This window comes from Rhipicephalus microplus, chromosome 1 (assembly GCF_043290135.1).
Source record: "Rhipicephalus microplus isolate Deutch F79 chromosome 1, USDA_Rmic, whole genome shotgun sequence".
Lineage (NCBI taxonomy): Eukaryota > Metazoa > Arthropoda > Arachnida > Ixodida > Ixodidae > Rhipicephalus > Rhipicephalus microplus.
The window spans coordinates 19,098,760-19,121,466 of NC_134700.1; the positions used below are offsets into that span (position 1 = coordinate 19,098,760).

Below are 22,707 nucleotides of genomic sequence, written 5' to 3' on the forward strand. Positions count from 1 at the left end.
CATTTTAAGGTGTACTGATGTGCAGCCCGTATTAACGACCACCTCTGTAGTCTAGCAGTAGTTAGGGATGGGGTTAGTTTGTCTTGGCCAAGAATACCAAGAAGTAACTCATGATTGATTATTTGATATGTGGGGTTTAACGTCCCAAAACCACCATATGATTATGGGAGACGCCGTAGTGGAGGGCTCCGGAAATTTCGACCACCTGGGGTTCTTTAACGTGCACCCAAATCTGAGCACACGGGCCTACAACATTTCTGCCTCCATCGGAAATGCAGCCGCCGCAGCCGGGATTCGAACCCGCGACCTGCGGGTCAGCAGCCGAGTACCTTAGCCACTAGACCACCACGGCGGGGCAAGAAGTAACTCATAGTCGGTGTAGAGTACAAGCTGGCGACCAATGAGAAACATGGGAAATTTTTTTCGCCCCAAATCACCGCAAACACCTTTTTTTCACAATGAGCACAATTTGCCCGTTTCACGAAATCATTTGCCCGTTTTTTGCCCGTCTGGCATTACATGAAAAATAACAGCAAACGCGGAAGCATCACACAGTAGCACAAGTGGTTTCTGAAGGACAAAGTATGTAAACGCTTGAATGTTGATAAGCAGTAGCTTAGTGACTTCAAAAGCGTCACCACGCTTTCTAAACCAGATCCACACTTCTTCTTTAGTTCATTTATTTCAAGGTACCTGAGTGGCCCAATGAGGCGCACTTTTCCAAGCTACTTGCGCAGTGGTTCAGCCACCATTGCTGAATTTTCCATAAACTTTCCATGAAACTTCAGCCAGCCTATATACGCGTTAAGTTCTGTCCCGGGTTTCGGCGGGAGAGGGGGCAATTTTTACGGCCCTAACCTTCCCTTTAGTAAGGTACATGCCGCCTGAGCGAATCTGGTGGCTCATATAGTGCACTGAGCTTTGCAAAAATTTGCATATCTCTGTTGTGAGAGTAATGTGCTCACTCAGGCGTTTTAAGACAATGTACAGTGTTTTATAGCACGCATTCGCGTCTTTGCCTGCAATGACAACATCGTCGATATAGGAGCCCACGTTTTTTATTGTTATGAGTACTTTATTGATGACTGCCTGAAACAGCACGGGAGCACTGGTAATACCATGCGGAGGGCAATTAAATTGATAAAGCCCCTTGCGAGAGTTAACAGTGAGCTGATCAAGCACATAAAATAGTTTTCCATCTCAAACTCACGTTAACAATTACTCTGGTTGCGGCAATGAGTAATGATCCACCTTATGAACAGGGTGAACAGTGACTGTAACGTCACCACAAGCAGTAGTTCATCTTTTTTTTGTTTGGGTGGGTGGTTAAGCTTAAGCTACAACCGAAGGAATAACCCAGTCACTGTGACTAAAACGTGTAACCACGCCGTCTTTCTCCAGTTCGTCCAGGTGCTTTTCTACTGCTTCAAGTAACGTATAAGGCACAGTCCTTGCTCTGCAAAAAACAGGGGAAGTTCCTCGTTTTAGGTTAATCCGCACTTCGTAGTTTTTCGTAGCGCCTAATGTTCGTGAGAATACCCCCACGTACTTCTGTCGTAGCGAAGCAACTCTATCGTCCATACTTAACGATAACGACTGAAATTAGACTGCAATTTCTCAACCCAGGTCCTACCTAGAAGAATTCGTAACTTTCGCTCAGCTGCACGCACAAGAACAGCCGGTAAAACAGCTTGCTGCTCGACATACTGCACTGTCACATGACATTCTTCCAGAAGATTAATATTTTCACGAGTAAAAGCTTTCAGCACAACCGCAGTAGGTTCACATTTAACATGCGGAAAAGCCGACGGATACACCTCTTCCGGAACCACAGTCAAAGTGGCACCAGTGCCGGCTTACATAATAACGCTTTTTCCTTTTCATGGCAACTATGTAGCCTTTCTTTTTGACAAATTAATTGCGGTACGCGGACGCCGTGGGTTAATCTTCAATGGATGATTTGGACACAATATGCGTTCTCTAACGCAGAGGCTTTCTTGGGCACACTCTTCGCAGGTGAGCTGTTTGCGAGCACTGGTTGCACTTATAGTTCTTCTGCCAGCAGTTTTCGATGTCATGCACCTTGCCACAACAGCAATGCTTGTTCTTTTATGTTACTCGATCTATCTGCTGCATCGATCTTTTGTTTTGTGCAGCCGGATTCACTTTGAATTTGACGGCATTCTAGTGTGTGCCTTGTGCTTGCAGTATATTGCTTTTTGCTTGGTTGCTAGCTTTTGCGCAAGAGCAATTTCGCAAGCACATTCAAAGTTCAGGTTTTCTTCTGTGAATAGAGCCCTTAGAATTTCTTCGCTGCGGATTCCTGTCACAAGTCTGTCTGTCTGTCTGACTGTCTGTCTGTCCCTCCGCCCGTCCATCCGTCCATCCATTCATTCATCCATCCGCCTGTCTGTCTGTCAGTCTGTGTGTCTGTCTGTCAGTTTGTCCGTCTGCCCATCCATCCGTCCGTTCCTATCATACTAGAGCACGCACTGGACGGACAGACGCTTCGCCCCCCCCCCATCCTCATTCACTTCGTGGATATGCTGTGAATTTCTTATTAAATTGATGGATGGATGTATCCGGCTGTGCCCTTTAGATAGGGCCGTGGCTTACGCCACCTAGCCATAAACCACTAATTATATATAAAACGAATAACGCCACCTAGTGATATTTCCAAGGACATGAAAACACAACGCCATCTTGTGAGCAATTCTTAAAACTAACCTAAAGTGGCTACTACAACAAACAACTACGAAGGAACGACGAACACCCTACATAAAGCTGAATTCACACGACGGACGCAGTCTCGGACAGATAAGTCACGTGACATGTGACGTGTTCGGGATGTCTCCGCGGCTTTCATTCCCACTACAGCGGATAAAAGGGGACGATGGCGGGAAAGGAATGGCCTTACCCTCTCTCCCAGGAGCGTAGGCGACGACGGCCGCTGGCTTTGCCGCGATGGCTGTCGAAGATGAAGTAGACGACGAAGAGGACAGCAAACTTCTTCGATGCAAAAGAGCGATGTGGGTTAAGCCTTGGCTTACCGAGAAATCTCTTAGGATGCAAAACCAGCTTTACGAAGAGGAACACTCGGTGACTTTTCTTGGCATTCAAACGAAGGCTACAGAGCCAAATCACTTGCACCCTACAGCCCCTGAATGCAGTTCCGCAATAGTACTCTTATTTTCGACATGAAATATAGATGTTCTTTTTTTTTAACGTGGAGCTATTTGAAACAGGTTGCAGCACGTGCACACACCATCAATGCAGTTCTCTTCATTCAACTTCACAGCGGTTTCAAAAGCACGACCGCCTTTTTACGTGTACCTCAAAAGCTAAGCGGCGTCTACACGTTAAACCTCACATATCAAATCAATCCGTCCATCCGTGCGTCTGTCTCTGTCAGTATGTTCACATGAAATGCTGGTGGTATGCCCCCATCACTTTACACAGCGTTACGAGACGCGTGCCGACATCAGGTGCAACGCTGTGAAGGCTAGCGAGACTTCTTGCAATGAATGCGTTCGCACTAAGAAATGGGACAATGATTTTTCCATCTGAGACATTATTTCTTTCCATTTTGGGGCTTATAAATAAATGAATATGTTCTGTGTTCTGTGTATCGAAAATAAAGACGCTCCGTTATACGGCTGTTTGTAAGCTGTTCTGGATTGTTTAGCGTTTGCTTGTATTCATTTTTTGATGTTTTACTTGTAGCTTTTTGCGACGCTGTTCGTGCGCGTTCACGCTCGTCTCGCACGAGCATTTACAACGATGAAGGCCGAGTGCGAGACCCGAGGAATCACACATCTTGCTGACCAAACTCCTGGTTCCGCTGCGTTGCACCTGATGTATGAAATGGAGTATACTTCGCGTAAGGCTAGTGCTACACTCTTGGAAAAAAAGTTAGTAATCAGCCAGTAAACGCATGCGTTTACTAGTTCCCGGATTATTTTACTACCTTCGCAGCATACGCCCTGTAGCTTTCCCCAGCGTTACGAGACGCGTGTCGAATCGAACTACTTTGCGTATAGGGCTACATGCGGAGAAGATCCTGCAAAGAAACCACAGCATATCCACGGAATTATTGTTGATGAGTGAGGCGAACCGTCCGTCCGTACGTCCGTGCGTCCGTCTCTTCATGCGTGAGCGCGTCCGCCCATCCTCTGTGCATGCGTCAGTGCGTCCGTTCGTTCATTCGTGCATGCATCCATCCGTCCGGCTCCGCCGTAGTGGTCTAGTGGCTAAGGTACTCTGCTGCTGACCCGCAGGTTGCGGGATCGAGTCCCGGCCGCGGCGGCTGCATTTTCGACGAAGGCGAAAATTCTGTGGGCCTGTGTGCTCAAATTTGGGCACCAGGTGGTCAAAATTTTCGCAGCCCTCCACTACGTCGTCTCTCATAATCATATGCTGGTTTCGGGACGTTAAACCCCACCTACCAAATCAATCCGTCTGTCCGCGCGTATGTCTCTGTCTGTCTATTTGTCTGTCTGTGGCTCTGTCCATTTGTATGGAACAGAGTCACTTACTGCATGATAAGAGGACGCTACTGGCTACGCCAAATGGAAGGACATGACGACCAACCAGGTGACGCCTAAAGAGCTTCGCCCCCTAAAAAGTTGTCACAGAGTATACTCGCCAGTATCATTGTAGAATTCACTATATTCGCCAGCGATCTCGAACAGTGCAAGCAACTTTGATTGGATTGGAATGAACCACTGCGGCCAGCAGAAGGCGCTTCGCAGCAAGGAGTTTTGTATCTTTTTCCGAAAATTCCAGCTCATCCCAACTGCGATTTGGGTTTCCTCCGTGTCACGAATATCTCCCGGTGAACCGAGCGCTGGAACGGGTTACGTGTGATGACGTAGTACGCGATCCGCAAAATCGAATAGCGATTTCGTACGTAGTGTGTATCCCGCTTTAGGAGTTTCGCTCCTAAACACCTCCGTGCCCCTAAAATACCGAGTGTTTCTTCTCTTGAGCTATGTCATTCGCACTGACAAAGTACGAATGAAACGTTTGAACCTTGGCGTCAAATTCGTTTATCTTGGCAAACATCGGCTTGACTGTAGCTAAAGCAGAGTTAAACGGCACTTAACGTATAGCAGTATCCGTTGCTGCAGGCCCACACTACTTGCCACTGCGAGACGCCTTACGCGTCACATGCAGACACCTGCTGCGTTAGGTACGTGGTCAGTGCAGTGACCAGGCATAGCCTCCAACAAATTTAACATTACAGAAACGCTTCCTATATGTGCCGACTTCTGGTGGCTAGTCAAATCTCGGCAGGCCCGAGAAAACGCGTCCCATCCTCGATCACCAATGTAATAACTTGGACGCCGCACACAGGTTCAGAACACCGGAGTGTTTATTGCCGCTTCAATTCGTTCGAGCTTTATATGCCCCTGCAGCAACAGTGACGTCCCGAAGTGCCGAGCCACTGGCCACCATTTTACTCGTTCTGCACCGCTATAACACATATGATATGTGTCTTCTTTCTAAATGAGATTGTCTGTGATTGTTACAACAATATATTTAACTGTTTTCGTATTTTCTTGCTATGAACATTGTAGCTCAATTTCAAGAAAAACTTTCTATTCGAAATTTTCATGCAACGGGACTAATCAAAGTTGATAGCGGAAAACAGGGTGATACACGAGAACCAGAAAGACCCAACATAATGTGAGCAATCCCTGACATTGGAGCAGCCCCCGATGTTACAGGCATTGTAGAGCAACGTTCACGTATTTGTTCTGCAAAAATTAACTCAGTTGTTGGTAGTCAGTGCAAGCCGTACTTGGCCTTTATTCCTTCTTGTATCGTGCTGTTTTCTACTATGAATGTGCATCAACAAGCTCAAGTTTGGCTGCTTCTCAGTTATCAAAACTGATCTCCATATGCCGAATTGAACACCAATAAATATTATTGCCGGATAGCCATAAAGCAGAATTTGGCCGCTAACATCTCTTACACCACGAAGTAGCAGGCATTCGTTGGAGAAAAGTCTCGTTTCAACGTCAAGACTGGCATGATTTCTAATACAGTAAAAGAAACAGATGGGTCCCTGTACTGGTCCTCGAAGAACCCACATTCGATCGCCTCCTTTTTAATCTAATTCTTTTCTGGCAGTACTGTAGACCCCAATTCGTTTGTTTATACAATAATTAGTACAAAATGCGTTTTCAACCAGTTTTTACGGAGCTCTCAGTTATGTGCGGTAAATTCACGCCTATTCATTCTTTAGAATTAATGACCTTAGCCACGCGGTAGTGATTTCTAAATGTCTAAGTCACGGTTGCTGCGCAAAACTATGTTTAGCACAAAAAACATTTCCCTCTATCTACTTTACTAGCTGCTTTCATTTTTAAGTCTCAAATGTTTTACTTACCGTGCATATTAGGAAAATGAGGTGGGATTATTGAGCTTCGAACTTATTTCCTAATTTATATACAGGTACAACTACGATGTGCAAAGTAGAAAAAGAAAACTTGTTCAACCTATTAGGTGGTAGTTGAGGAAGATGCACCACCACAAGCTGTTTTCGCGGACACATCTGGAGCAGTGGCGGCGGGTTGGCCCGGCTGTGGTAAAGCAGAGGATAAGTCGAGGCATGCCTGCATGTTCACTGCCCCTTCTGATAACTTCAACCTTAGCAATCTTAATCTATTTCAGGCTTCCTCGCCCATAAGCATTAGATCCTTTCTTTTCGGGCGCCATTTCAGAATTGTACTTGTGGCTACATGTTTACGATAGTTATAGCGCGAAAACAAAACGACGACACAGAGACAAGAAGGACACGAAAGACACGAGCGCTAACTTCCAACTGAGTTTATTGCGCAGAGTGCGAAAATATGTAGAGGAGACAGTAACCATGTGACAAAAACCATATGGCACAAAAACCATATGGCACAAAGAGCAGAACATGAGTTAGAGAAAAACAAGAACAAAAACAATAGCACAAAAAAACGGCAAAAAATCTAAAAGGAAACGAAACAGAAAAGTAAAGATAATATAGTTACTTGCACGCACCGAATCCTTCGAGGAACCTTAGTTTCTTCTCGGACAGAGCCACGGAGGGCTTGCTAATGCAAAGCACCTGTTCGCGTGCCATCTGCGCGGCCTCGATAATGACTTGGGTGCGCTCCTCTTTGTGCTTGTACAGCATCACTGTGTCCTTGAAAAGGGGCATACAATTGCACTAAGTGCAGTGCCGAGCAAGAAAACCCGTATTAGAGTGTATAAGGGATAACACAAAAACTTTCGGGGAATGAAACTTCCAATTAAAAACTGGCATCTGTGCGCGAGATTTCCTTGACCTGGTTTTGCTGTACCTTACTTCTACTTTCGTTCAATGGAATGATTGCATTTATCTGCAGAAAAAGGGTGTTTCAATCGGCTCATGCATAGTACCTCTACTTAGTGATCTTCTATTGGCAAAAATGGGCAAAAAATTGCAGGAAAAGTTAGAAGGCTCGCATGTCGTCAAAGTATTCAGATACGTGGATGATTTCTTGGTTATTCTAAATTGTAATTCTCCTATGTTCTACTCGTTTGCGACTGAAATGATAGGTGTGTTCGAAGATTGTTTAAAGCCTCTTGTGTTGACACATGAAATGACCGAGAATGACAAGTTACGCTTTTTAGATTTAAGACTGGCTTTTAGCTAACAGCACATCTGTTCCTGTTATGAACCACGTGCGCAGAAACCTCTACTTCCTTTTTCTTCCGCTCACAGCAAGTTAGTTAAGCGAGGCATAGCACGAACCTGTCTTCAGAATGCCTTAAATAGGTCGTGCGCCCACAATATCTCTGCGAGCTTCAAAGCTCAAGTTTCCCGGCTTAAGGCTTCGGATTTCCCCGAGGCGTTTATCGCTTCCGTTGCTGAGACTATCCTGCGGACTAATAAGGCAGAGCAGAGGCAGCGACAGAATCTCAGCGACACGGATACAGAACGTGAAAGGATAGCTGTGATTCCGTGCAAACACCAGATATCTCACAGAATGAAGAAAATCGGAAAACGTGTTGGAGTTCGTTGTCCTGTTCTCGGCACCGTTCAAATTAATTATCCTCACCAAATCTACAAACCTCCTGAAAACGCAGTCATCAACAAAATGCAGAGTTCAACATAGAAACAGGTATGCGGCATGCTCCCGGAAAGTTGTCTATAGGACCCCCCTTTCTTGCGGTGCTTGTTATGTCGGAACGACCGGAAGGTGTCTGAACGATCGGCTGAGAGAACACGCTAACAATGTTAGAAACGGTAAAGATGGTTTTCTCGCTCAGCACTGCACTGAGTGCAATTGTGTGCCCCTTTTCAAGGACAGAGAGACTCTGTACAAGCACAAAGAGGAGCGCACCCAAGTCATTGTCGAGGCCGCGCAGATGGCACGCGAACAGGTGCCTTGCATTAGCAAGCCCTCCGTGGCTCTGTTCGAGAAGAAACTAAGGTTCCTCGAAGGATTCGGTGCGCGCAAGTAGTTATATTATCTTTACTTTTCTGTTTCGTTTCCTTTTAGATTTTTCTTTGCCGTTTTTCTGTGCTATTGTTTTTGTTCTTGTTTTTCTCTTACTCATGTTCTGCTCTTTGTGCCATATGGTTTTTTTTCACGTGGTTACTGTCTCCTCTATAAATTTTCGCGCTCTGCGCAATAAACTCAGTTGGAAGTTAGCACTCGTGTCTTTCGTGTCCTTCTTGTCTCTGTGTCGTCGTTTTGTTCTCGCGCTATAACTATCGTCATGCCATACCAACTAGCCCAAGCTGCCACACTTCAGATGTTTACGTCACGTTATTCTTAGTGCACGCGCCTACATTCGTTTTGATGTGATTGCGTTTCACTCACACAAACTGTTAGCATCACTCAGCACACGCTTAGACGCAGTGTTACGGAAGCTTCACGATATTTCAATCTTGTTCTGTGAAGATTACGTGCAGAAAGCACAAGTGAAGCCTATAGAAGCACCTCGCGAGTTAGATAAGATCGAAGATGACGACACCAGCTGCCACTATGACGTATTCTGTGTCGCCTAACCAGCAAATATGCCGCAGTCCATAAAGTTTCCGAATTTTCTTTGGACGAACTTTGAGGATAAAGATCGTTTGCTCAATACTTATGAGTGCTCTGCTTCGTAACAAAGCTATGATCTCGGCGGCAAGCTCAGCCATGCTTAATCGTTGTTGATTACTCCGCCAGAACTTGGTTTGAGAATAGGGAATCCACTACGTCATCATGGGACAACTTTCGGACCAGTCTCCTCAACGCTTTCATGGGTGTTGTCCGCGAGGAAATAGGCCGTAGCTTTGCTGAAGGCATCGGAGCAGCTTCCAAGCGAAAACATTACCATATGCAAGAAATAGATGACCCGTCATCGCCGCGACACCGATACTAACACGACCAATAAAAGGGATAGCGCATAATGATGCGAACAGCACAGCAAACCATGGCCTGACGCGGAACGCACACAAGACAGCCCAATAATTTTTTTTCTAAAAAATACGAGAATTGAGAAGCTGGAAATGCGTACCCAGGAATAGAATCAAAGCTTGATAGCAGGCAACGCAGATGTTCACAGCCTCGACTGTGAAAGTGGTTCATGAAGAAAAAGTGAGGAAGTTGGGCTTAGAGTGCCCGGTGCGTTACCACTGACAGCAGTAATCCACAAAGGGATACTCAAAGTGAAGGAACGAGACATAAAAGCTCGTTTCAATGCAGCACCAGACGCACAATTACCACCGTGGCGAGTAGATTTACCGAAACCGCTAGACCAGGCTTGTGGTATGAATAATCCAGGGTGGGGCAGCAAAGATAATCTATTGTCGAAAAAGATGGAACGCAGCGTGTCTCGGAAGTGTGCCACAAGCTGAGAATGTTGCGTATGTTGGCGAGCTGCCTTCTTGCAGCACAGCGCAGCAACAGCAGCTAAGTCACACCAGAGGCAAGCAGTGCTTTCCACAGCGCCGAAGTCGAGGCAGACCGGTGAAAGCACACCACGCAGACAGCGCTTGCGCTCAGCCATTCAAACGAAACCGGTCCGGAAAGAGCGTGGCAACCTGCCGGAATCCATCCGCGCCCTTTTGTGAGCGGAGCTGCTCAAGCTTTCGAGTATTCCACTGCAAAGGTCAGGCTGTTTCCTGAAATGCTGCAGTCTCTGGGCGTTCCACAGATAGCCCTGCTGAAGCCGCAGGCTGTGAGCAACGCGGCTGCAGTACACCACCGCGCTCACTTTCGCACCCTTGTCTTGACACTGCACCACTGCTATTTTTTCGCCAGCCGCCAACACCGCCAGCTAGGTCACACCACCTGCTTGTCCTCCAGTCCTAGACTCCGAGGGAGAAAGACATCTGTCCTGCCCCCGATGGTCGCTCACTCTGCTTACCCTTGCAGAGATGCTGGCCACGCATACCGTCGTTTCTAGTAACCAAATAAGTGACTGCCTAGCTTCACCATTGACGTGGCTCATTTACTGAGCCGTGAACTTCGCGACATCGCAGACTACCTCGCCAGAGCACAGCGGACACCGCTAATGTCTCCCCGTCGCCACCCCGCAGCGGAGCACCGCAGTGTTCGCAGCTAAATCACTATAGCCGGGGTCATTCCGCGAGCCATATGGGTGCGCCCGAGGGGAGCAAGGGGAGGGGGTAGCGGTGGGTGCCCCACCTAATCTGAAAAAGAGGGGAACGCGCTAAGGCTGCTCCACACATCAAAAACTACACATCTGGCCAGTCAAACCAAGTTTAACAAAGACTGTAAGGTTTCGCACTGCGCAACCGGTAGAGGTGAGACACTTATGCACAGACACACATATAGAAGTGGTGTGCGCCAACACAATTAGGACAAGTCTGCGCCAACTGTACAAGGTTTAGTTGGTGTAGTGTTTGGACATCGTCCAAACAAGTCGACGTATCAGAGAGCATTACAGCAGCATCACGGGCGGCCAGGGAGGCCATCTTGCCGTGAAATGTCAAGATTGCACGCGTAAACCAATCTCCCTAAAAGCGGACACAGTAAACAAGTACAAGAACAAAATTGTGCGTGGAATAATAGAAGCAGATATATTTAAAGGTTAGCTAATAAATATGTTAGTTCGACATAATTACGCAATTGAATAAAGAGCTGCAATTCCTGCGATATAAATTTCCAAGATCATGGAAAACGTTTACCTGCCTTCGAAATGCGCAATGAACTGGCTTATTTCCTGTTAATGAGTGAGAAAAAATGCTCTAATAAATTTATCAAGTTCAGAGTTGTCATGTGTTGTCTTTCTGTGTACTGGTCGTGTCCTTGCGCTGTGTGTTTTATATAGCTTCCCCAACAAGACCAACTTAGTTCACTCTATTGGAGCTTATGTTGCGCACTCAATCTCTTACAAGCTTTCTTCTTTTTACTTGATAGTTGAAAGGCAAATGCTGAACATCGTTGCTTTCCGTCGTGTTGCGTTCGAACACAAAAATGGCGCCTGCAGTGCTGCTGCAGACAGAAGGACGGCGCTTGCCGGAGACGAAGGGCAACGGGTGAACGAAAGCGAAACGCGTGCTCCAGTTAGGCCGGCATCCGTGTCAAGGCCGCGAAGGGGAACGGCTGAGTGGAACCGGGTGGGTTTCCGTCTTGCTTCACCACAACAGGCGCAGCGACGGGTGTTGTTCACGGAAGGCCCCAGGGGCCGGCTTTATTGTACTTCATTACAAAAAAATAAATAAAAAGAAATATTCAAGCAGGAAGGAGAACATAACAATCGTTTCCGTTTTATCTTCTTAGAAATTTAGTTTTTGCTTCAATGAGATATGTTGGAGCACAAATATCAAGCATGGTGTCCTTGAGAATCTGTCCCGAACACTTTAATGATTATCACAAAAAGACGTTGGACTTGGGACAATTGATGGAACACTACTCGTCCACTAGGAAGCAAGAAAACATTTAACCCACAAAAATGAGGTGACGTGCCGGACGGTTCACTGTGTAAGTTCGTAACTAACTTTTCACCGTAAAACAAGCAATAATCATAGCTGCTTTCATTTTACAACGAAAGCTGCTGTGAGATCACAATGACAGTGGCAGTGGTGTAGCTGTCCACCGCCGCCGTTGGCGTCCGTAACGGCTATCACGCTAAATGAGACAAAAATGAGGCAAGACTGGTAGTTGATGAAACAAGAGCGAAAACAGAAAAACAAAACAAAACTTGGACCATCTCCGAGAAGGGAACCCCGATGGGATGCGAGGCAGCAGCGGTGCGCACGGGTGGCGTCACGGGTTCAACGGCGCTAACGGGGGGAGGGGGGTCACTGCAGTGAGCAGTGGAAGGTTCGTTTGTAACGATGGCTCGCGTAGGTCTAGTAGGTGACCCGTACAGACATGTTTCAACGCGTACGCTAGGCACGCGTCAGCCAGCGGCCACTGCACCGCGCACGTTTCGCCGCCTTTCTAGCAAAAGCCGGTCGCTGGGTACCACGCTCCCGCCTTCTGCCTGCGCTCTCTCAGCCCGTTCACGCGCTCTGCACATGCTGTTGTATGGTCGCTCTGCTGGTGCAGCAGAGCGACCGTACAACAGCAGAGCGAGCAGAGTCACCTGTGACTTGCCGCAAAAGTTTAAAACTCTTCAATGTGACAAGACCGCAAAAGTATCGACGAATAGCCATAATACACTCTTGACGTCCTTGCTCCTGGCAATGCAACAGCAGAATTTCACGGGAAGTTTTTACCTTTGAGACATTTTAAAACTTATGTGGCAGCTCGGAATGCAGCAGGAGTGTGCACCTGCTTTTCAGGGTGACGAAGGAGGGGCTAGGGCGGCTAGCGGCGCTGCACTAACTTGAGCCTGTCTTCTCCTTCACAGACAAGTCGGTGGTGTAGCGAGCGGTGGTCGTTGCAGGTGTTACGGGCGGACGAGGCGGCAGCTGCGGGCACCACGACGAGCACATGGCAGGCGAGGAAGAGAGTGACGTCAGCGCGCATTGCGAGGGGAGAGTTACGTCAACGCGCAGCAGTGGTGCGACCTACATGACCTTGCGCCAACACTTGCGGCGTGCAGCACGCAGTACGGAGGGACAGCGTTACACAGGCTAGTCAAAGAGCTGCTTGGCATCTAAAAATTCCACTCTAACTGGCCATGAACGACAATAAAACAAGAGCACCTTTAACATCAGATGAGGTTCTTGCCCTCAAACTCGCGTTTCAATATCAGGCCAAGGAGTTAACTTGTGCGGCAGATACCAGCTGTGGTGGCTTTTAGTATTTGCTTTCACTCACCACCCAACGAATTTCAGAATATCAGCAAGTTAGGAACCAGCAACACCAATAATGCCAGCAACTTCAGCAGCAGCAGCACAGCCTCCTCCAGCAACATTACTATCAGCAGCTCCAACAGCCGCCTACTGAATCATTCATCTGCTGGCTACCAGGACCCAAGCCAACCTGTGCTTCCGTACTTTCCGCTTCGCCGCACGAGGCTTCTCTCTCCTTTTACTCGTCTGCATCTCCCTAACCAATGTCCGCCACAATTTCTGCCGCTGTGCACCAGAGCTTTGCGGCAAATGTGCCGGCCGCGGGAGTGTCTTGCAAATACAGGTGGAAGAAGGGGCAGCGGGCACAAGCCACGGGCGCTCGCTCACTCGCTCAGTTGTTTTGTTGACCTTCGATGTTGACCTTTCGTGAGCTCTTCTTTTCCACGGCATCAAGACGTCCACGCATTTGTGTATGCGAACGACATTACAGTTTCTTCATCAGAAGATGACATTCATAAGCTATTCCAAATATTACAGTCATGCCTAACAGCCGGTGAAAGGTGACTTGATGGTAAACATTTGTATTTAAATGCCATAAAATGTTCTGTTACAACATTTCCACTCAAAGACCTTATTCACATCTTGGTCTGTTATCTACTATCTCTCACGTAGTGAATGTGAAACATCTTGGGGTGATTTATGACGAATGAAGTTCAATGTCTTGGAAGACGCACATTGAGTACATTACAGCAAAGGGAGGTTGAGTGGTAGGATTATTAAGCAAAATAAGTAATAGTCGGTTAGCTCTTATTCTAGTGTATTGCATGTATATTTGTATATTCACCCGGTGCTTGAATTTGGGTGCGTGTTATGCACTGGGGCATCTGCTCACAAGGTATGTACATTCTTTGGCAGTCATCGAGAGACAAGCCTTCAGACTATGCTTAGGTCTCCCTAAGTTTGTAGCTATCAAGGTCTTGTATCTGGAAGCTAGGCTTCCCTCATTTGCTACCCGTTTTAGTTATTAGCTACACACTCAATGTTCAGGCTGTATGGATCCCCAGTAAGGCCCTTAGATTCAGTTTTTGTTGCCCGTCCTGACTTGTTTTTGGACAGGACAGTACCGGCCGAGGTTTCATACGCCTCAGATTTTGGTTATACAGCCCTGTCTAGATGAAGTAGGCGTTAAAATTAATGCTTTACATTTAATCAGTACCGTTAACAATGCTGTTAAAATACATTTTGATGATATCTTTCTGAAAAATTGAAAATTGATGCTGCCGAGTTTTTAGAAGCAATAATAAAGAATTACCTGGCATACACGTCAATACAAGCAGTCGACTGTTGCATCACAGAGTGAAGAAAAATGAGAAATTGGTATTTACCTCCTACCCTAAATTTGCCATTATATCTTCGCCTTCCAGATTTTGTGCCCAATTTCAAATCAAAATTTTTCGCAATTATTTTAGCTCTCCGTAAAATAACGGCAGCAGTGAGTTCGGCAGAAGTTTTGACGGATTCACTCTTAATATTTGCCTTCACTACTGCAATTATAAACTAGCATGCTGATAGTGCTTTCAAATCATTGGTTACCGCGCATCTCAATTTGATGAAATCGGTCTGGGTTGTAGAACATGAGGGCCTATTTATGAATAAAATAGCAGATGCGCTGGCAAAGCCATCTTTAAGTGAGCCTGTTATTGATGTATTACCAGCATTAAAACTCCTTATAGGCGTCAGATTAAGAAAAAAACTGCTCTTAAAAAAATTTCCTGCACCTTCATTCACGGCCACATCGGAATTCAAGCACTTGATGTATCATTGGTATAGTAACATATGTCAAACCCGCAGAATGAAAGTCGCAATAACTAGACTGCGTTGTTAAATTCCACAGCTAAATTTATATATATACAGAACTGGTTTGGCAGCCTCCCCTCATTGTTCTTTTTGCGGAGTAAATGAGTCAACCAAAAATACCTCATTTCCTGTAATAGATACTCTACCTTACGCAAGAACACATGAGGTGCCCTTTGCCACCTCCTCAAAATAGACTTAAATGCGCAAAATGTGCTTCACTTCGGGGCTTTGTTTCTTGGCCACAGTGACGGGAAGATTGCTGGCGCATTGCAGGAGTGCGTCAGAATTTCAGAGATGTCTAGGTGCAAAAATCAATCCTCGGAAAGTTTTTATTATTGTTTCTTTCCAACTGCAATATCGTACTTCGTTTATGTGTATAACATCCAAATGAGTTTTAAATCTTGTAACTCGACCCTAAGCGAAAGCCAGATACAGCCTTGCAAAATGGACTGACGAGAACGGTTTTAAGTTTAACGCTGACAAGACTAGTAGTGTACTTTTCTCGTTTAACGCTGACAAGACTAGTAGTGTGCTTTTCTCCAGACGAAGGGGTGTACATCCTGACCCCTGCCTACCCTGAATAGACAAAACTTGGTCGTCGCGAAGGAATGAAAGTTCTTCGGTGTAATTTTGGATGCTAAACTCACATTCATCTAGCACAAAACAGCTTAAGATAAAATGTCTCAAGATTATGAACCTTTTAAAAATTTTATCGCATCAGTCCTGGAAGTCACAGGCACTGTCTCATATCTCTGTTAAGAAGCCTGGTTCTGCCACGCATAAACTACGGATGCATAGCATATCAGTAAGCTTTACAGGGTAGCCAGCCGGTCTGAGAACTGGCTAACCTCCCTGTCCTTCCTCATTTATTCCTCCTCCTTGAAGGACAACACTCAAACTACTGGACCCTGTATACCACTTAGGCATGCGGCTGGCACTTGCTGAGTTCTGTAGCAGCCCTGTACAAAGCCTTTATGCAGAGTCAGATCAGTAGCTACTGGACTATCAGCGCAGGTCTCTAGGACACACCTATGCAGTTAGAACAACGTTCCTGAAACAGCACTCACGCAAAGCACTCATGAATGATAGGTCCACTACTCAGTTATACAAAACCGTCCTTCTATCGCCCCACTGTTTCCATTAGCAATAAGACCTGCAGTATAAAAACTTGTATTTTGTTTCGATGATTTACAGGAAAGTGACCACGCTGAACACATTCCCTCCTGGCAGCAGTGTCCGGTCACTTTCGACTGGTCCTTCAAAGACCTCAAAAAGAAAAAGAAATCTTAAGTGCGTTGATCGAGCAACATTTCTTGGCCCTTGAACACATTGTTCAGCCGCATTTTTTTCTTATGACTAAAAGTCTCGACATCTATATGCTGCGCTGTCTACGAACGAAAATTCTCTGACACCAGAACCATGCATAAACATACCAGCATTTTCACGGCAGAAGTCTATGATATCGTGATTATTATACAACATACTATACAACACAAGATACCAAAGTCTGTAGTGAACACATTTTCTTTAAGTGTTGTCACGGCCCTGTCTTGTGGCAAGTACAGCAAGAGCCTCGCTTCCAACAAGCTTCTTAATGAAATCTGTGCAGCCTATAACCTAAAACTTTCTACTGTTATTTGCTGGGTGCCAGGACATTCTGGGATTGTAGGCGATAAAATAGTAGACAAGAATGCACGAGAAGCCACTGATCGGCAAACCATAGAGATAACCACTGTTCCGGGTGTGGATCTAAGACCTGTTGTACGTAGAAGGCTACGCAAAGACTGGCAAGATGAATGGGACAAGCAGGTCAACGACAAACTCCACCTAGTAGAGCCCCAACTATGGAAAGTTATCCCACACAATTTCAACAGATTCACTGAAGTGATTCTAACACGGCTCAGAATAGGCCACACCTATGCCAGACATAAAGACCTTTTGACAGGCACTCATCCACCTACATGTATACACTGTAGAGAGAGTCTAACCGTTTTACATGTCCTCTTTCAATGCTCTGTGCTTCACCAAGCGTGACTGCCTCATTTGAGGGAGCTCTACCGGTATTATGTTCCACTTCAATCCACGCTGTTTTTATCACTCGATGCAATGCTTGTCTTCAAAAGTCTTGTTCATTATCTTGGGAAAGTCAAATTTTCGACAATGATATCATTCTATCCTAGCCACCAGGCTGGGCCTGAAGTGTGACGTACCGTCTGGTGGAAAAAAACACAAGTATGTCGGAGCCTTCACAGTTTTTGCTCAGCCGTGAGGGTCTCATATCTTGCTCACTCATTTATCTTCACAGACTTCAGCCAACGAATTGAAGGCATTTAACAAAGAGACGTTCCTTTTGAACGTACTCTGTTTTAAATATCTTATAGATATTTCTTACACATCATTTGTTTAAATTTTTAGACTAGTAGCCTGAAATGAAACAACGTGTGTACTGGTGCTCTTTGGCCTTAGATGCACTTGCGCCAATAAAGCGCAATATAAATAAAAAATAGCAGGACACAGCATACACAACAAGTCGATTGTTATGGTGATGTTATCGCAGAAGTGCGCATGGATGTGCTTCTTTGCTTTTTCGGAATTCAGTTTTTCTACGGTGCTTCAGTTTGGCATCTTCAAAACCCGCATTGAAACTAAATGCTCCTGAAACTTTTTGATTTATAGGTGTGTGGGGTTTCACGTCCCAAAACCGCCACCATACGATTATGAGCGACGCCGTAGTGGAGGGCTCCAGATATTCCGACGACCTGCGGTTCTTTAACGTGCCCCCAAGTCTAAGCAGACGGGCCTACAGCATTTTCGTTTCCATCGAAAATGCAGCCACCGCAGGCTCCTACAGCCTCTAACACCACTGTTCAAGAAAACGGGTGCCGCATAACAAATGATGACAGCGCTACTCGAATGTTTTTTACCTATTTATTATATTTAAAAGGCTGAAACAAGTTTTTACTCTCAAAGCTAGAGTAAATATTCTGAGCACGACTGAATTTATCACGCAAAAAGTCACGTTTATTGCTGAACTTTTTTTTTGTTTACGCTTCTGAAAGGTCTTCTCAAAATTCGCAACAGCAATTCACATAAAAACATAACGGAAAATCTAATGGCATCGGCGATATAATTTTGAAAGCTTTATCTACTCTTAATTAAAAAGATGATACTTGAATGGAAGGAATAATTTACTAACCATCGCCCCCTAATGCAAACAGAAAAAAAAAACTGTGTCGAGATGCGACGACTTACGTTACTAAGATGGCAATGGCGTGTTAAAATGCACTTTGCTCTCGCGGAGCGACACCATCCGTTTACACACATCACATTACTTTAACAGTGTAAAAATTTTAGGGTGTGTGCATGGATTTATTGTAAAAAAAGAACAGCCCGGGTATATGACCAAACAATAACGGCAACAGAGCAGAGTGCTGACGAACAACATGATCGTTTATTTCGTGAGAACACGTATACACGCCTTGGGGGAGGGGGGGGGAGGCAAAAGACGGCACTGCACATGCGTCTCATTTAGCAGACGATACAGCAAATATTCATCACGTAGATAAATGATATCTTTGTCGGTTAGTACGATGGACGGTGCGCTTTCACATGATGGCTGAACGGAATGGATATTGAACGCTTCATATATATCCAAGGCTCGGAAATCGCGATATGTGCGTAAATTGCGCGTCCCTCCAAATATTATAGTGCATCCACACTAGGCACCTAGTGAATTTCTAGATTGCTAACAGTTTTGTCTTTGAGATTATTTTTGTATAAGTATACTTCGACGTTGAAAACATGGGTTGGGAAAAAGACAAGGACAAGCGCAGTCCTTGTCTTTTGCCCGTCCATTTTTTTCTGCAGCGTAGTATACTTCGATCATGTATCACCAACTCGCCCAACCGTCCACTTTGATTATTTTTGTGCTCTATAGGAGTTGGTCGTTCACGCAGCGACCCATTCGACCAACGTAACAGCCACATATCTTGTTGAATGATGCTTTTTGCAAATGGAAGCACTTGGGCGAAGGGCGTTCACTTTTCCGCACAGTGATACCAGTTTCACTGGCGCCAAGATTACGACCCTTACACTAGCACGTGCTGCAGCGTTCTTGATCTTGTGTTAAACACCGTACAGGTAGGCTATGATTGACCCTCTTGCACTGTCATCTGCAGGTTTTTTTTTCTGTCCTCTTGCGGTGCTCATTCAAACTTACTTTGGCAAACCCGGATAGGAATTTGTCAGAAAAGCCAGTCTTCTTCTATCAACAAACTTGGTTGGCGAAGCTATACGCGATGTGATGCTAACATGATCTATACCAGAGCATTCTTCACAGCGAAAAGTGCGATAGCCACTTTGACAAGCTTAGAATTCTGAGAGGCAAATGAAAGAATGTTTTTGAAATAACGATATGAGTATATTCCCAACAAATAAGCTCTGCACCAAACTTACTTCTGAGCTCCAAGAAGAGTAGTTGTCCGGGACTTACGTTTATGAAGGATCCATCGGAGGATGGCCAACTGCGCTTCTTGGACCTCCTCAAGATGAAGAGCACCTAACTCGTTCGATGAAAGACCTGCTTTCATTTTTATCTATTCTAAGCTTGTCAAACGGTGTATTGCACTCTCCGCTATGTAGAATGCTCTGGTAAGATTATGTCAGCCAATCAAGTTTGCCGATTGAAGAAGGCAGCCTTTTCTGACCAGTTTCTGTCCGGTTTGGCCAAGGTCATTTTGAAAGAGCATTTAAACACAAAAAAAACCCGTGCTGCAGAGAACAGGGCAGAAGTGGCAGTCATACCCTATCTGCACGGTTTATTACACGCAAAAAAATCACAATGCGGCAGCACGTGCTAGCGTAAGGTTGGTGTTCTCGGCACCAGTCAAACTTAGTCACTGTGCAAGAAAGTGATCGCCCCTCACTTCCACTTGCAAGAAGCAGCATCCTATGAAATTTCTTTCGTAGTAGACTGAATCAAAGTCTGCCCCGCCACGGTGGTCTAGTTGCTCAGGTACTCGGCTGTTGACCCGCAGGTCGCGGGATCGAATCCCGGCAGCGGCGGCTGCATTTCCACTGTAGGCGGAAATGTTGTAGGCCCGTGTGCTCAGATTTGGGTGCACGTTAAAAAAACCCAGGTGGTCGAAATTTACGGGGCCCTCCACTACGGCATCTCTCAGAATCATATCGTGGTTTTGGGACGTTAAACCTCACAAATCAATCAATCATCGAGTTAAAGTCTACGAGATACCGACGTCTTGTGGTATGTGCTACGCTGTTCAAACTGGTCGGCCCCGAAAGCACAAAAACAAAAAAAAACTGAAAAAAATCTGGCAATTCACTTTGCCGAATGTGGTTGCACTCTGAATTCTGAACAGAAGCGTTTTACGTAGATATTGCGATTTCCGAGCTCTGGAGATATATGAAGCGTTCAATATTCATTCCATTGGGCCATCTTGTAAAAGCTCACCGTTCATCGTACTAACCGACAAGGAGAATAATGGTCTTCGTGGTTGAACTTCACAGTTTATGTACTAGTGAAGACGCATGCGCATAGCCTTCATTTGCCTTCTTTATCCCCTTTCGAAGACGTATGTACTCGATGACACAAAATAAACGCTCATGTTGTTAGCCAGTGCACTGACCGTTTGTTCTTCTCTCGCATAACCGCGCTGCTCTTTAGGATGAGTCACACTCGTGACGCATCACTAAAGTAACAAGTGCAACAAGAAACAATATTGTAGTTCTAGCTCAACGGTAGAGTACTCTAAAAAACTCTACAGTCTGTGCAATACAACGCGAAAGGTGATTATGCTTGGTAATGATGCAGTTCACTTTTATAAAAGTGAGCTGCGCCCACATGATGCTATGTGGGCGCGTGACGCCTCGTCGAGTGCGGTTTCACAATCATCATGGTGTTTCTATACGCCACCAAATACTTCTAGTGTGATAGGGCCACCTAATAAACTGCTCTAATAAGCGACGCAGACAGAAAATCACATGTGTTCTCACCTAGAGATGCAGTGCTTCGTGCCCACCAGGCTTAAGTGATCACCTCCGTTTTTCGTTCTTCCTTTTCTAGCTGTTGTGAAAGAAAAATTAACTTAACGAAGTGATAGGAAAACTTTCACGATATTTAGACTGATCTAGGTACCTTTCTTTCTCGATGCCTTTTTCAGTCTATTTGATTATCCACTATTGATGAGAACTAGATGATTCTCAAAAGCATAATACTTGAATTCACCCAAAATTGATTCGATCGAGCGCGTTATCAGTTATTGTTCAGGAACCTTAACTGAAAGCTACGTTAAATGGTTTCCCAACAAAAAAAAAAGCAGCTGTATCGAATAAAGTGCTTTCGTTTAGATCTGGGGCACTTGTAAGCAGATAAACAGTATCTATATTAGTTCGATAACATTTTCCAATACGATATTCCACGATCACACGGTTCTCACGCGCTATGAACACCTCCAGTTATGATCCCAGCACATCGACTGATTATAGTTGTTGATCGCCATCCAAATGATGTCACCGGGTTCTGAATTCTTTTTTATGGAACAACTGCGTCGTACCTTACTGTCCTATGTTTCCAACATTTTTTGAGTGATGTAATGACTACCCTAGAAACATTATTATCGTTTAACCACTTGTGGTAAGAAATGTATTCTAAGGTGGGGAGATTCCTTTACTTTTGCTGATGATCTATGTAATCCTAAATTTCTCAAAATATTGTTGCACAATCATGCGTTCTACTTTCAATAATTATCCAGCAATCTTTAGACCCCCATCAGCTACCTCTTGAGTAGAAGGTTCTGAAGGTGGTAAGATATACCTAAGGCCTTAAAAATAATGAATCTAATCCTATAGTGCTAACAGACCTGCACAATTTAGTACTATCAGCAGGTCTTTATCCAATCAACACGCAATTAGAATAAGTTAGTGATATATATGAGCTAAGCTATAAAAACAACTTCAGCAATTATCACCCAATAACTGTACTCCACATTTTTTATGAAATACCCTCAAAAAGTGATTGTAATGATGAATGTAGTGGGTCATGCAAAGCTCGGCAAACACATTGTCAGTGCTAAGCACGAGACGCTTGGCCCGGACGTTGTCGCTGATTTCGCTGGCTAGTCCTACGCTCCTACCTGGTCTCGAATAACAGTTCTGACTGTCTCAGTTCTTTATTATAATTGGTGGAGTTTGCTTGGTCTCCTTGCAATTCTGGAGTTGCGAAGCCGGACTCGACCTGCCGTCAACACCACTGCATCTGCCACAAGCCCTCCACCCATGGCTCCCCAGGCCATCGTGTGCTCTGCCGCAGTCCTTCACGGGATCCTCCCATATTCAGCGGCACTGACGATCACGACGTCGACGATTGGCTTGCTATTGACGAACTCGTGAGTGTCTTGAACAAATGGGACGAAGCTACGAGACTGGCCACTGTTGGCATTTACCTCAGTGGCATTGCCCACTTGTGGCTTCGGAACCATGAGACCGACGTTTATTCCCACCTGGACAGCATTCAAGGCAAAGTTCAGCGAAGTCTTTGGTCGTCCTGCTGTCCGCAAACTTCTTGCGGAGCAGCGCCTTCAGTCGAGATCTCAACTGCCTGGTGAGAATTT

General features: G+C 45.4%; 1 protein-coding gene across 3 annotated transcripts in view; it reads right to left on the minus strand.

Moving 5' to 3' along the window:
- LOC119178160 (dual oxidase maturation factor 1) overlaps window positions 1–22,707 on the minus strand; it is a 328,683-nt gene that overhangs the window by 251,157 nt on the left and 54,819 nt on the right. The window contains exon 2 of one of the 3 annotated variants that reach the window (XM_075888330.1): window positions 21,092–21,161. The exons of the other annotated variants lie outside the window; for them this stretch is intronic. The gene's annotated coding sequence lies outside the window, so the exon portion shown is untranslated. The remainder of the gene's footprint in view (window positions 1–21,091; window positions 21,162–22,707) is intronic. 3 annotated transcript variants of the gene reach the window in all.